This window comes from Triticum urartu, chromosome 2A, assembly GCF_056163025.1.
Source record: "Triticum urartu cultivar PI428250 chromosome 2A, HENAU_Tu73, whole genome shotgun sequence".
NCBI lineage: Eukaryota > Viridiplantae > Streptophyta > Magnoliopsida > Poales > Poaceae > Triticum > Triticum urartu.
Genome location: NC_141874.1, coordinates 6344753 through 6361136, shown reverse-complemented (window position 1 = coordinate 6361136; position 16384 = coordinate 6344753). Strand labels below are relative to the sequence as shown.

General features: G+C 43.5%; 1 long non-coding RNA gene across 1 annotated transcript in view; it reads left to right on the top strand.

Annotated features, from left to right (window-relative positions):
- Window positions 1-10803: 10803 nt before the first annotated feature.
- The window catches only part of LOC147982753 (uncharacterized), a 30830-nt gene continuing 25249 nt past the window's right edge, over window positions 10804-16384 (top strand). The window contains exon 1 of the long non-coding RNA XR_015615504.1: window positions 10804-11039. This is a non-coding gene — a long non-coding RNA (uncharacterized LOC147982753). The remainder of the gene's footprint in view (window positions 11040-16384) is intronic.

The following is a 16384-nucleotide window of genomic DNA, read 5'->3' as shown; positions in this document are numbered from 1 at the left end:
AAACCGAAGCCCCCACGCACCTCCAGCTCGATCAATCTGTCCCACGCCAGCCAATGAGATTTCCTCTTTCCTTGTTCTCAGCCACACCAAAAGTTCAGAATCTAGTGTGTAAGATCATCACACACTAAGAACTGTAACAGAGCCTGGGCAAGGAAAATACACATGAGCACCCGGGTGCTCCACCCCCCCCCCCCCCCCCCTATATGAAAATTAAATTTATGAAACACCAGGAAAATTAAAAACAAATCCAAAATCTTGGGATATCAAACTTGGGTGGCCAATCTACTCCCATGTGAAGTTTCTGAAAATAAATTACCAGGAAATGTATCTGTGGCGAAGAACATACAGTCTGGTCTACTATCCATGCAAACACTTTTTTCTATACATATGGACTTCTCGTCATTTTTACTGATAATACATTGGCAAATTTTAGCATGGTCCCTCTTACCTCCTCTTTTTACATGTGAGGTAAAAAGGTAAGAGTTAATCAGGCCATTAATTAATGAGATCAATGGCCCAGATCTATTTTATACTTTTACCTCTCATGTGAAAAGCGGGGGTAAGTTCCTTATATTTTTTCATGAAACTTCACACGGGAGTAGATTGGGCAGCCAGGTTTCATATCCCAAAATCCAAAAAAAAAAAATCACCCGGTAACTCTTTGAACTTAATGTTCGTATAGGGTGTGGAGCAGACAGGTGCCCCAAATCCTCTTCCACGGGATTTGAAATTTCCCCAAATGCATCCTTGCATTCAGAGTCGGGAGGCCTAAATATGTTGCTTCAAACTCTTGGTCTTGGATTTCTAGCTCCTGCCTAATCTCCTGCTGGGTACCTTTCCGGCATGATGCACCAAACTGAATCGAACAGTTATGCGGATTTATGAACTGGCGTGTTGCAGTTGCATAGCTATCAATCACCCCCTTGATAAAACGGTACACAAACGTGGGTGAAGGGGACCATTCATGTCGCTCCTACATTTCTCTTCCCACTAGTACACAACGAGAAGGGTTCCTGCCAAAAATTAAAAGAATGCGCGATCGACAACGGGACAAGACCTGAGGAATGATGCATGTTAGGTTTTTTGTTTTGTTTTGAGGATCAGGGCATCTGTTTTCTGGGTGATCTTCGTGAGCTTGGATCGAATATGACACACACGATGCAATGATCTGGGAGAAAGAAAAGAGCAGCTAATCGCAGCCGACGTGCACGGAAGCCGCGGAGAGTATCATCGCGATGAAGTTGCCGGTGATGGCGACGGCAGACAACGCGGCTACTAATAAAGCCGGCGATCTTTCGGGCAATGACGACACCACAGTGACGTGCATTACTCTCACTTTGATGCGACAGATACTATAAAAAAGATCCATAAACGGTCTCTGTCGCCGAGGACACCATTAAGCCGTGAGACTAGGTATCCTCTAAATGGGACTAGGTATCTACCTGCGTGCTCACACGCACGCGCTTTAACAATGTCTGGCGTGTTGATTTGTGCTTCTGTGGTAAGGTCGATGATGGAACCTTCTCCCAAACGAGAAATCATGTAAACTTAAAACTCTAAAGATCACCTCTCAGGGCAAAATACTTTAAAGATCAGCAGCGTATTTTAGGACTACAATATGTTGGCAAACTTTCAGATTTTTTTTGCACAAAGAGACAAAGAACCTTCAGATTCGCAGCGTTAGGTTGCTTAATTAGGAAGATTTGGAGTAAGTGTTACTAGACCGCAAGCAACTGCATGCACTAGCTTAATTAAACCCAAGTTTTGAATCAAGCTAATGTAATGTTTGCACGAGCTAGGTCGCTGGTGGTACGTGCTGCCAAACGACTCCGTCTGTGCGCATGCATTGGTGATTAATTAGCTTAGCTTAGTCACATGCGCCGCACGCTTGCTGGTTCGGACCAAAGCGTCCTGATTAAGCAACATCAAATCTCAATCAAGGCAATATCGCGTCCATGGACTACGACTCTGGTCGAGGAAACTACATGGAGCATCCTAGAATTTGTTTTCAACGAGCTAATGCGAATCGATGGTGCGAAAACGCTCGCAAACACGCGCGTCGCAACGCGGACGACTACGTGCGCATGGAACCAGAAGCTGTCCCTGTCGGATGCTGGGCTCGTCATGTTGTTTTCACACAGCAGGAGGTCGTTGGCTACTCGGATGTGCCATGCAGGACGGGGTGGCCTTCCCTTTTGCTTCACCTTCCCTTCTACCCCGAGTAGGGCCTACGAGCGGGTGTTTTTCTCGGATTTTATTTTTCGTATTTGCTAGTATTAACGGATCTTCAAACCGCAGTACAGTTGCAGGGCTCCGAGGCCGAGCAGTTGGTTCGGTGACCGTGGTAGCATAGGCTGGTGGGCGGCGAGCTGGGCGGTGCACGTTCGATCGTCTGGGGTGGTGGTGGGGCTTTGGGTCGGGAGAAATCCATGGCCGCTCGTCCGGCACCGACGCGACGACGCCCGCGGGGCGTCGCGGGACCGTCCTAAAGAGCGTCGGATACACTTTCCCCACTGCACCCCGTGTACCGAGGGAAACCTAGGACTTGTCCGGGCAATAGCGGCGTCATCATCACCTCCTTCTTGAAGGTGTTGCTTGGTACGCGACGCTTCGGAGTGCTTGGTGCGTGGTGGTACTTCTCCGGAGGGTGCAGCGGTTGCCGGCCATCTTCGTTTCATTTATCTGTCGTGGTCGGCATTTGTTTCTTTTTCTTTTTCTCTCTTTTTCCTTTGGGCTTGTTTCTGCTGCGGCCCCACCCAGCTGATTGTATCGGATGTTGCATTACAATATAAAACGGGGGAAACCCCTTTATCGTCAAACATTTCTAAAAGAACCATGAACATTTTTTTAATTCATGAACAAATTTTACAGTTGTTGAATACTAATTGAGTGCATACACTTTTTTTCAAACATTTTTTATGAAATCAGGGTTTTTTTTCTGAAAATGAGAACAATTTTTAAAAATAAGTGAATATTTTCCAACTTTGCGGACATTTTTTGAAGCTCGTGAATAATTTTAGATATTTTAGCTTTTTTAAAAAAAACTTACGATCATTTTTTGAATGTGTATGATTTCTTCAAGATGGTTTTCAAAATTCATATTTTTTTAGAATTTTGGAACCTTTTTGTAATGACAATAAAACAACCGCATAAACAAAATGGGAAATCAAAAAAAGAAAAAGACAGTGGGCCTCCAGCCCCACAAATAGGCTGGCCCAATTCGCACAAAGGGGCAAGTTGAGGGTGCTTCTATTTGGCTATTTCTCACTTTTAAGCGATTAACCGAGTCGAATAACTTGCTCTCGCCGAAGCATGCGCAGTAAACAGGGGTCGAAACCGGGTTCCTACGGTGCGGGCTAGTTCTTCTAGCCACTGCACCATGCTCGTGTTCACGTTAGAAACGAAAAGGCAAACTACTTGATGGAAAACACTAGGTTTTTTTTTTCTGTTTTCTCCTCCATTTCAGCTTTTTGTTGGGTTTTTTTATTTACTCTCCAGTTTTCTCCTTTTTTTTGTTATTTATGTTCTTTTTTTTGTTTTCACGATACATTTCATATATGTCAAAAACATATTTTTAATAAGTGACCAACACTTTTTGTATACACGTTCAAAATTGTACGAACGCTTATTCAACACTTTAAAAATACTTTTTCAACATTTTAAACCTTATTAAATATTTTACAAATACTTGTTCAACATGTTTCAAATAACTGTTTGACATTTTTTAATATTCAACATTTTTTAAGACTTATTCATCATTTTTCATATAGTCAATCAACATTTTCAAAATACTCGCTCAATATTTTTTAATAATTATTCAACATTTTTAAGACTTATTCATCATTTTTCAAATACTCGATCAACATTTTCTAAATACTCGATCAGCATTTTTTAGTACTTATTCAACATTTCAAAATTAATTGTGCAACCTTTTTAATACTTATTCTAAAAAATAATACTTGTTCAATGTTTTTCAAATACTCGTTCAACAATTTAGTAATACTTATTCAACATTTTTTTAAATGTGCTTTTCAAGAGTGTTTTTTGTATATATATATGTAGAATATTTTACAACATAAGTAAAAGAATAAAAATAAGGCAAAAACGAGAACAGCAAACAGTAAACAGTAAACAGTAAACAGTAAACAAAAAAAAGGCATTTGGCACCCGCGAGGCTGGACCGGTCCATACCCTCTCGTTAGGGCTTTTTCCTCCTCTCGGCGGCGGCGATCACCGTCACCCCGTAGAGATCGATCTACCCCGCTTCCTCCGCTCATCGGTGCCGCTGAGGCCGCTGGTCTCACGGGAGGTGGGCGCATAGGAACGATGGGGACAATACCGCCCGCGGATCAGAATCTCTCGGGCAAGAGAACTATGGAAGACACCGCATCTGGTTCTGGCACGGCGGTGTCCGATCTGGAGGCAATGATGGAGGAGCTTGGTTTAAAGGAGGATGATCTCCAAGATGTAGTGGTGGAGGACGAGGAGCTCCCGGAGGAAGCAACTCGCTGGATGGCAATCGCTAGGCTTCACACGGAGAAGGCATATAGTCAATACTGGTTCTACAAGAACATGAGGGTGGCATGGGATCTGGCAAAGGAGGTAAAGATCAGACCCCTAGAGGAGAATCTGTACACATTGCAATTTTCTTGTCTTGGAGATTGGGAGCGCGTGATGGAGGAGGGTCCGTGGACTTTCAAAGGAAAAGCAGTTGTGGTGGCGCCGTACGATGGATACACAAAACCATCAACAATTGAGCTGAACAAGATAGATATATGGATGCAAATCCATGATCTTCCAGATGGGTTTTTCTCCAAGATCAAAGCACTTTCAGCCACCGTTGGTGAGTTTATATATGCTGAACCCAAATCACAAGACTTTGAAGGAAACTTTGCTCGGGTGCGGGTGAAGATAGACGTGAGTAAACCTCTGAAGAACGCCGTCTCGTTGGTGATCAAGAAGAAAGATGTGGTACAACGAGTGTTATTCAGAATCAAATTTGAGCGCCTACCTGATTGGTGCGCTGTTTGCGGGTATCTTGGACATCTTTTTAAGGAGTGCGGTGATGGGGTTCATCCCCCGAAAGCACTAGTTTTCAAGGATTTAAAGGCTTCCTGGTTCAGAGGTCCAGGACGAGGACCAGGAGAAGGAAGGGGTTCAGGAAGTGGAGGAAGCAGAGGGCGAGGCAGATCAGGTCGGGGGCAGGACGCGGAGGAGCCAACTTCCAGCATGCTGACGCTTACAGCGAACCCCTCCGCGACACTGCAATGGAGGACGTTGATGCAACTAAGGGGATGGAAACTAGCCCAGTTGCTGCCATGGTAGCGCCTGGAGCCCCTCCCCTCGCTAGCTCGGGCAACACTGCATTGACCCTGCCATTGGCAACGGTTCCTCCTAGCCCTTCCAAGCAAGACCCGAAGAGGACGAAGACCAATCCAAGTGACAAGCAAGCTCAGAAGAATGCAACTTCATCCACAAAATCAGATGCGCGTTTGGCAGGCCTCCAGGGGGGTCGCGCCTAGCGCAATGAGTATCTTAACATGGAACTGCCGCGGGTACCGAACGAGTACTTGGCCTTCCTAACGACGATAGCGAAGCTCCAGCGGTTACGATCTGAAAATCATAAGTACCTACTACGTAGAGTTTATGTATAGTACTCCCGCCGTCTCAAAATATAAGAACCTTTTTAACATTATTATGCTAGTGTCAAAAACGTTTTTATATTTTGGAACAGAAAGAGTACATATGCTATGATAGCATAAACAGATCTCGGTTCGGTTCAGCTGCTCGGTTCAGGAAACCGAATGCCCAGGTCTCCTTTTATTAGCCTGGTCACGACAGCTCCACAAGCATTCTCTACTTGAATACTCCCTCCTTTCTGGTTTATAAGGCTCAATTTAAAAATCTCACCAACCAAAGTAGATGATGAGTGGTGGAATATTTTTTGTAGCTTGCAAAAGCATCCAATTAATACTCTTGTTTTCCTCAAAAAAATTATGTTTACGAATGCATTAATTGCAATGCATGCATGCATAAAGTGCATGCATTGGTCAGTTTTCTCTTAACACTTGCATGCAATAATTTAATGCACCTTAAAGTCTGAACATGTGATGGGGAACAACCAAATTAAGCCTTATAAAATGGAAAAACTAAATTTTTTGAGATAAACCCTATAAACTGAAAAGGAGGAAGTATATGACTGGGTCAAAGTCGACATGTCGCGCTGTTCTGCCTATAACTTTTGTCCAAACGTTCCTGCCATCCAGAAAGCCTCCATAGTCTTCGTTTCCGAATGGATCTGGCGTTCTGGGTTGGTGACCGAAGAGCAGACGACGCCGTTGACCTCCTTTCATCTTTCTGCAGGTTAGTGTTCTATATACGCAAGCTTTGCTTAATTACTTGCTCTTTGATGATCCAGATTTCTAGCTATAATGCATGTGGTTGCCATGAATTCTCTTTCGAAAAGAAAAGAAAAACGTTACCAGCTTCCTGTGAGAAGACAATAGAATCTGCTCTTCGTCTTTGTTGCAAGATATTCTCTGTGTTGGGTGGAAGAAGAGGAAGGTTCCCCTGTCTGTAGTTCTCAGTTTAGTGCTATAGACCACCGGGTTTTTTTTGCAGGGAAAAAAGAATTCTCATTACTTAAGGAGGCTTCTCAGCGAGAGCCAGGTTTACAACAAAGTCCATCCCGACTGTAAGCCAGACTGTTGTGCGCGGAGTGCTACGGCCATAGGCGGCCAACTCATGACTAATCTTATTCTGTAGATGGCTACAAAGAATAAAAGATATCTCCCTAGCATCGCTTCCAGCCAACCTACGAATCTTCTCTATAAGTGCACGATGTGACGATATATCCATCTCGCGCGCTGTAATCATCGACACCGCCTCCGCGCTATCCAACTCAACCAGAATAGATAGGTTAGATCGGTGCAAGGCCAACTCCAAGCCTTCTCTTCTCGCTATAGACCCCCGTTACCTAGAACCTGGATCATGGCCGTCCTTTTAACCCCGGTCCTTCTCCTCACTGTCATCCTTCTTCATCCCAGGCGCTGCAGCACGTCCCTGTCTCCAGCAAGGTCCGAACTCGCCCTTGTTGGAACGATTTTTTGCGATATGACATGAGAGTATAAAGTACAGCCTCTACCTCGAAGTGAACAATTGAAATTGAAAAAAGGAAAATAAAACCTGTAAAGGGGTGAACATAATTTGTTTAACAGGCAAAAGTTAAAACAAAAATAGAACGCTTTACTGTCCTTGTATGAGCTTGCGGCCATCCCTCATGTGTGTTCTTTTTCTTTTACGGATGAAATCGCTCATGTGTATTCCACGGGAGGTCACATCAGAATGTCTAAATCTGACACCCCCCCCCTCCCTATTAGGAGTAGGCATAAAAGCGAATCAACCTGTGGTTGAGTTGGTTAGGTGGACAGTGGTATCCCCAACACACCAGGGTTCAAATCCTGGTGCTTGCATTATTCCTGGATTTATTTCAGGATTTCCGGCGATACGCTTTCAGTCGGAGGAGACGTTCCCATTGACGACGAGGCGCCTACAGTGACTTCGTAAATCTCAAGATATTATGCTGGCTCAGTCTCTCGGAGGTGCTCATAGGGGTAGGGTGTGCGTGTGTGCGTTCATAGGGGTGAGTGTATGCGCGTGTATATGAGCGCTTGTGTCTGTACTGATGCTCAAAAAAAGGAGTAGGCATAAAACCAACGAACCGGACACCGAACTGATGCCGAAATAAAAAAAATTCCGTTTTTGCTGCTGGTATAGTAAAAATCGGTTTTCAGCTTTAATAACCGAATTAAAATCGGTTGGTTCGCTATTCAACCGATAACCGAAGGAGAAACCGAAGTCCACTCGATTCCAGTGCGAGGCTCCCGCACGGCCGCACTTCTGGCCAAATGGCAACCCGAAGTTGGCGCAATTCCAGTACGGGGCTCCCCCACCACCACACGTCTGACAAGCTTTTTTTTATATAGAACAGCACGTCTCGCGCCAATCGCTCACGGCCGCACGCGAGTGTCCACATATCGTACGGAGGGCCCAGCGAGCTACTAGGTGTCCACGGATACAGACCGCTCACCATTTGTCCACGTCCACAGTCGTCCCTTCACATCTGAACATCGAAATTCAATACAAGCATGGAACATCGACCAACACACATAATTTTTATACTTCATACAAGAAATATCAAACTAGGACATAGCATAGGGGAATTCATCAAATATGCTATCGGACTACCAAAATTTAACATTGTTCTACTAATTCAAATGACTGCAGAGGTAGTTCAACCACAACCGCCCTTGCCATTGCTTTCGCCTTTGTCCTCGTGGTCATGGAAGTAGCATGACGAAGCTAGATTTGTCAGATGCGGCACCGGCCATGTTCAGATCCTCCTCTTTTGGGGGTACGAACAGCCCGAGCTTGCTCTACCGCAAGGGCGCGGGCGGAACGAGCTTGCCGCTATGCCAAGATCCATGCACAGGCATCCTCATTGCCAGCTGCCGCTGCGCGGCACGCCTTCTCCCTTTCCTGGCGGCCACGCCATCCCTCGCGACCTCAGGTGCGCCTTCGCCATGATGACATCCGGTGCATCCGCCACAATTTTAAATACTTTATTGTGTTTGGATCAATAAATACAACGGTTTTATAAATGATTGCATCTCCAATATCACGTTTTTTTCTAATTGAGGGAGGAAAGATGTGGTTTTTAGTAAGTACTTCCTTTGTCCCATAACATAAGAGCGCTTTTTGACATTACACTAGTGTCAAAAAAAGCTCTTATAATGTAGGACAAAGAAAGTAATATTCACGGGCACTGAAATACCAAGATTACACATTACTAGGGTTCCGAAAAGGGGTGTTGCCAAATAGACTTCTTGTCCTCACATTTTTATTTAGGGCTATGATACTTTTTTTTAGGGGTGAGGGCTATGATACATGTATCTCAATTTATTCCCAAAGGGTGTGGATGGGCAATGGCCCATGCATCTGGCTCCACCCGTGGGTCTAGCTTAGAGCAAGTACAATAGGGTATAGTCCGCAGGCTGTAAGGAGTAAAGTAATATTTATATACTTAGTTGAAGGAGAGAGGATAGGAGAGAGAATGTAAGGGGCTCATGCAACAACCAGCTGCAGCACGTGCTCCTAGGCACCATGTAAGAGTGAAAGCTGGGTCATGTATTAACAAAATAGCACATAGCCAATTGTTATACATATTGGCTATAAGGTTTGCTATAGATGACATGATAGTTTCTTATAGCCAACAACTAGCTATACTATTAACCATGCTCTTATAGTTAAGATGGTGAGCTCTCCTAATAAAAAGCTAAGGTGGCATTTCTAAAACGCGACCGCTAGGCGCCAGCGCTCCGACGGAAAAATTCGGCCGGTCTGTTTTAAACCTTTAGATTAGAGCGCTGATAGCCATTAGATAGCCACCCGACGGAATCCGTCCAAGCCATCTATTCGCTATATAACACGTAACTTCGTCTATTCTACAGGACAACGGCTCGCACCCTGTCTCTGAACTACACGCCTCTGTCCACGTGCGCAGCTCCGGCAAGCCCGGCTCCAGCGAGGGAAATGGCCTCCGGCTGCTCAGACCTCGCCGCCTCATAGCACTGCCATACGTTTCTCACCAAAGAAACCTTCCCTGCTCGTTGATTTCGTTCGCAGCTTTGCCATCAAAACCGGATGCAATTTCCCGGCTGTCCGGTTGCAACTCCTTGCTATCAACGCTCATGGTTGCAGCATCCCCGTGCGCCACTCGCTGCCCTCGCCGTTGAGGTCGCCGCACTTGGTTCTGCAAACAACGGCCACTAGTCAATCATGAATGGATGTAGCAAACCCCGACGACGGTTGCAGCAAAAATGTCATCGTCGCCGTCGCGGGTCACAGCTCCGCCGTGGATGGATGTAGCAAACAGTTTCGTTGGTCGTAGCAAAAAACAAAAGCGGTTGCAGCTTTGTGCTCTGCGGTTGCAGCAAAAAAAAATGCGTGACCCCGATGGTTGCCATGGGTACCATCGAACGAGGAACAAAAGCCCGTTCCAGCAATTCTGACGCCGGTTCCAGCAAACGACGTGCCTGGTTGCAGCAAAACGCCATGCTTGCGACAACGATTCCGGCAAACGTGGTTGCCGGTTCCATCAATATCACGGCAATCCCAGCAGACTCATCGTATCTCCCGGACAAGCTGGTTCCAGCAAAACGCTTCGCCAGTGGCAACATTCCATCGGCCGCCATGCCTCGTTCAGCTAGCGGACGCCGCATCACCGAAAAGCATGGCCATGCCCGCTGTCCAAGTACCACGGACCACGGTGGCTGGTTGCAGCATTCACCAGGCTGTTGTGTGCTGTTCATGGAGTGGGTTCACTCGCGGTTGAGTGGAGGCGGCGACTGGCCGGCTTGCCGACGTGGAGCCATGGGAAGGCATGACGCATGCTTGTGTGGAGGCAGAGAGCAAGAGGATAAGAAAAGAGATGCGAGCGAGACGAAAGGACGATGGAGGATTTAGGAAGAAAGGGCAAGGATAAGGCAGCCGTGCTGGGTCCACAAAACACATGGCTGGAACGTGGAAGTGGAGTCATGCTGCGTGCTTCCGGTGCCGTAGAATTTGTTACTATCCAACGCGCAGCGCGAGAAGTTTCGGCCGGCGTGTAGGCGTTAAAGGTTTCCCTTTCTAAAATAATAGAAAAAACGCTAAGATGGCGATGGCTCCACACCAAGTCAAGTCTAACTTTGGTTGCTTATGCCTGCAAACAAGGGGTACCACCCTCTGTCTCTCTCACTCTTCTCCTACGGCATGGAGAGCTGTTCGAAAAAAAATCTACGATGGCGATGGCTCCACACCAAGTCAGGTCAAAAAAACTGGTTGGTTATGAATATAAGTTTTCGGGACGTACAAGGGGTACCCCCTCTCTCTCTCTTTCCTGCGGAAGCGGAATGGATCTAGCTTTCTCGGTTGGTGCCGTTGTGCTCACCAGCGAAGCGCTCGCTCGACGCCATTGACCCCCTTCAATCTTCCTCCAGGTTAGTGCTATTTACGCAAATCTTGCTTAATTACTTGCTATTTCTGGCTTGCAAACCATCCATGGAGACGAGCGGCGAAATAGAGTTGGTCGGTTGTCATGAAATGATCGAGATTTCCGACATATACATGTGGACGGCGTGGTTTCCTCTTCCGAAAAGAAAATGTTCAGACTTCATAGCTTCTTGTGAGAGGAGGGTTGAGCTCTTCGTATTTGAATGGAAGATATTCTCTGTTAGCGATGATATATACTACCGAGAGTGATTTAACAGCCCGATTCTAGACAGCATGGTGATTTAGGAACTAGACTCTTGAAAGAAGGGCTCCGGCGTCGCCCGCGAAGGCAAAGAAACTTTTGGCGGGAACCGCCGAGGGAGGAGGGTGCTCGGGAGGATAGGCCTGTGGAAGTGGGTAGCTTGGAAGAACAAGATGGCTAGAGAAGGAAAACAGGGAAGCCGCTGGATCCTTGGTTTGCAAAATCGACTTACGCAAGATCGTTTTTTAGGCGCATCATGTCTAGTTTTACAAATTGAGTACAACCCCCTTCACAAAACGTATAAGACGTATAAGGATACTATGGTCTTTTGAGAGTAACGTATACCCACTCCTTTCGGGACGTACATATACGCGGTTGCAATTGCTGGTCGCCTCCCCCCACCACGCGTTGTGGGCTGGCCTATTTTACACTATTTTGTGTCACACTTTTTTTTTGCTAAAGTTCAGAAAATAGGTACATATATGGTATTCGAACACGCAACCTCAAGGTCCCAACGACTCGTGATAACCAACTGGAAGTAAGTTTTATGTTACCATGCACTTGTTTGTTTTGTTACTCATTGTTCGCTGGTCGATTTTTTATGTTATTTTCCTCTTTTTCGGTTTTAGTTTCATTTTCCTTTTTTTTCTATTTTAGTAAAAGTCGTAAATTCACAAATCCGTGCACTTTTTCATTTTCATTTTTTATTCAAACCTTTGTGTACTTTTTGTTACAAATTTAGTAAACTTTTTCAAAATCCCATAATTTTTTGAAATTTATGAGCTTTTTCAAATTCCATGACCATTTTTTCACAATTGATGAACTTTTTTTCAAACTCAATGACCTTTTTACAAATTTGTGATTTTTTTCTTAAATTGATGAAGTTTTTTTTAAATCGATGAACTTTTTCCACTTTCATGAACTCATTTTCAGTATCCAAATCTATGACCTTTTCTTCATTTTTTAGTGAACTTTTTTTTATTTCTTACGACCTTACCTTATTTCCTGATTTTTTTTACAGTATTAAAAGACAAGCCGTTTTCCCCTACGAGACCAACAGAATAAAACAAGAAAAACTCGTGCGTGCCGTTTAGACAAGTTTTGTATTTTTTGAAGTTTTCTTGTTGGGAAAAGGCCGATAAATGACCGAATGCGTCGCAACGTGCAAACGGGCTCCGAATTCGTTCGAACCGGGCATAGATGCCTACCATGGGCATGCACCCTTGGTGGCAAAAGTTTGGGTCATTCCTCACATGTCCAAAAAAAAGCATGTTAGAGGGTGTTCAGGTAGGCAAAAAGGGTCTGTTTGTGAACACCTGGTTTTTTTACATCCGTTATGCCAAGTTGTTTTCGTTTTTCACATGCTTTGTATTTTCACCGAGACAACTCCAAAAAATACAACATGCAAACGGTGTCTGAATTCATCCAAACATGGCATGAATGAATACCATGGGCACACACCCTTGGTGTAGGGTCACTCCTCACATGTCCAACAAAAAAACATGTTAGACAGAGGGTGTTCGGGAGGCCAGAAGGGTCTGTTTGTGAACACCTCATTTTTACATCCGTCAAATTACGCCTGTTTTTTTACATCCGTCAAAATTGCTAATAAATTCCCAATAGTTCTTGGAAATTGTGAACGAAAAAACAACTAAACTCAAGAAAGGGAAAAAAAAGAAATTATGAAAGATGGAAAGGAAAAATAAAAAATAGATAAAAAGTGCGGCAGCCATGGCCCAACACGCCGTCAGGTGCCTGCTGGGCCGACCCATGCATGCCACGTCCTTGTGTACAAGAGGGGAAAATCGGAATTTAGACACAAGAGGTAAGCTGTCTCGGTTCGTTACTGCTTTGCGAGTTAGAACTGGAGGTTTCACGCAGTGTGCATAATTTTTTGTATATTAATAGCCCTTTCTAGAGTCTAGACAGTAGTTAGGGAGATAGAGATCTGACTGAAGCAGTCAGGTTGTTTGATGCTACTTCGTCCATTTTCATCCTCCGCAATCACTAATTTCGGCGCATATATGTCACAAAACTGAATTTCAAGTGAATCACAACAGAGATCTGACTGACAGGAGCAGTTCAAACACTACGGAAGTGACATACATAAAACTGGAGTTTCAGAAAATCAGGAATAGTCCACAGAACTGAATTTCAAGTTTTAGTCCCAAATGAACAGGTTTCAAATTGTTTTTTCTTTTACTCAAAATGTTTTTTTGTGGCAAGTCGGGTTCATACTGGAGCCTGGGATCCATCAATCAATCAGTTTTTACAGATAGATCCACCATCCATCGAAATACTCTCGTACTTCGCTTAGAATTTAAAAGTTTTGAGTTGCCTCGTTGTCAATAAAGACAAGTCTCAGTTTGCCGCCGCGGACCTACACTGGAGACCACTCGAAGAGCTTTCCCATCTCGTAGCCATAGTCCACTGCGTCATCGGCTTGGAAGGAGTGGATGCCGGTCTCGTGGGATAGTATCGAGTAGACGTACACAAAGATTTGCACAGCGGTAGACAGAACGCCCACGAGATTCGGTACCTGCACGCACGGAAAGACAAGAATAAAAATATGTAGTGTGCTGCGTGCGTGCGTTGGAGATATTGTTGCACTGAGTAGTTCAGAAAAGTGTTCCAGCATCTATCTCTCGTCCTTCGTTTAACATTTAACTTCTCAAATTACACTGAGACCCTTTCAAATTTAACCAGTCAAATTTTTCATGGAGTAGATCACAAAAGTCCATTTACATAGTGATAGCCGGGAGATAGATATTAGAGCCTCTCTAGCACTTCCCTTAAAATTTAACTCCTCAAATAACCCGCCCTTAAACTAAATCACTCAAAATTTGAGCAATAATAGTTTTGTGCACCTACCCATTCCCTCAAATTTAACTCCAAAACATGAATTTACATAAATAGTCTGCCCCAAAGCAGTTTTAAATTAGATTTACTCCAGTAGCTCTCACACGGCTTATATTTTACAACAGTAGCTCTCACCCGGAATTCTCTCAACGAAGTACATAGGCTGTTGGGGTGGTGCTACACTAATCGATACCCAGCCTGCACACAGTTCACAGCCTACCTGTGTGTGCACTGGAAACCAAGTACTACAACTCATTTTCCATAAGAGGTAATAACACTAGCGGTGCCTAAACTTGCCATTGATGTTCACTTTGATGCCTAAACTTGAAAAATACACCGAACTGATTCTATAACTTGACGGTATGGTTCAAATACGGTTCAAATACATATGTATTGTTGACTAGACATGCCAGCTGGCACGGGGTCCACTTGCAGTGCATGGAACCACATGACCAGGGGAAGTAAGTTGAATATAACGCATCGCTAACCTTTATCTAGCGAACTAGACTGCAATCAGTGCGACCAATTTTCCACATGCTAGTTATTTTTCGTTTTTTAGAAAAATATTCAAACTATAGTCACAATATTAAATAAATAGTTAACGACCCCTCTATTTTTTGAAATATTCACAAAATTAAAATAATATAAAATATTTAATAAAATGGTTTCATAATATTTGTAAGGTTTCACACATGTAATAAAATAATTTTTCAATTTTTAAAATTTATACATTTTTGAAATGTTAATCAATTTTCAAAATATTCATGTTTCAAAAAACATATCATGTGGTCCTTTTTTTTTAAAATATTAGTTATTTTTCCTTTTGTATGTGACCCTTCGACGTGTGAGTTTCTTTTTCGCTTTTATTAGTTCTAAAACTTATGCAAATTATTGTAATGGTAATAAAAGTAAATCTAGAATCTTCTTGTCTCAGAACTAATATGCGTAAAAAATTTATTTTCAAACACGTTAATATAATTAAAAAAATGTTTACGTATTATTATAAAGTCAATTATTAAAATATGTTTTTTAACTAGATGAATCTACGTATAGTTTAAAAATTGCTAATTTAAATATAAGAATGTATAAAATCCTGGAGGAACACTAGGCCATTGTTTATTTTTTGACACATATTTTAATATTTATTTTTATTCAAAAATATATCTTTTGACAAACACATATACTTTTTTTAAAACAAGTGAACACTTTTTACAACTAGAAATGCATTTCCTAAAAGCTTGGACACTTCATATACTACCTGAATATTTTGCAATTTCTAAAATAAACTAAAACTAGCATGTGGAAAATGGGTGCACTAACTGCAGCACATTTAACCACGGATGTATCGGATATATAAAACGTTGCAGTGCTTAAAAGACAACAAAATTACATGGGCGAATTGGTTGGTGCATGTCCTTCATGGCTCACAGGTTGCTGGTTCGAATCTCAGCTTTACAATTTTTTAGTTTATTTCAACTGTGCACTGACAGGCAGGACCCGATGGTCATTGAGACGCACACTCTTCATTGCAGTATGTCCCTGCACTGCAAGTCGGCCCTGCGCCACGCTCGCATGTTTAGTCAGCAATACATACATATCTAGACGTGACTCAGATCATATTTGAACCATACTGCCAAGTTATAGAACCAGTTCGGTATATTTTTCAAGTTTAGGCACCAAAGTGAACATCGATGGCAAGTTTAGGAACCACTAGTGTTATTATCTCTTTCCATAACTACCAAGTCAACTAAGACCAAAATCGTCTACAAGGGCTGCTAGTCTGCTACTATTGACACAACGATTATCCTAACACTATATTTTACCAAACTCAGATCGGTTTCTTCTTCTTCTTCTTCGTCTTCTATGCATAATTTCTTTGATATATGACAAAATTAGCTCTAACAAAGACGACTCAAGCAATTTGCCCGGTTTTGCCGGTACGGGAGGGCTTCAAACTTTTCCCTGAACTCAGCACGAGGTGTGCTGGGCTGCTGGGCTGGGTGCTGCTGTCCTGGACTTGTCTCATTTGTCCATTCTTCCGCCACAAAGCTCAGGATCGTTTGGCTATTGATCAATAATAATAAAAACCCTTTCATTCACTAAAGAAAACCTTTCAACCTTGCCAAAAAAGAAAAAAAAGTACGATCCGGTGCTACGGTTTATCCCTTCACAATGAGATGTGCGTCGCTTTGAGCACTCCCTCGATCCTTCTCCCGCCGCCTTCCACTCGCC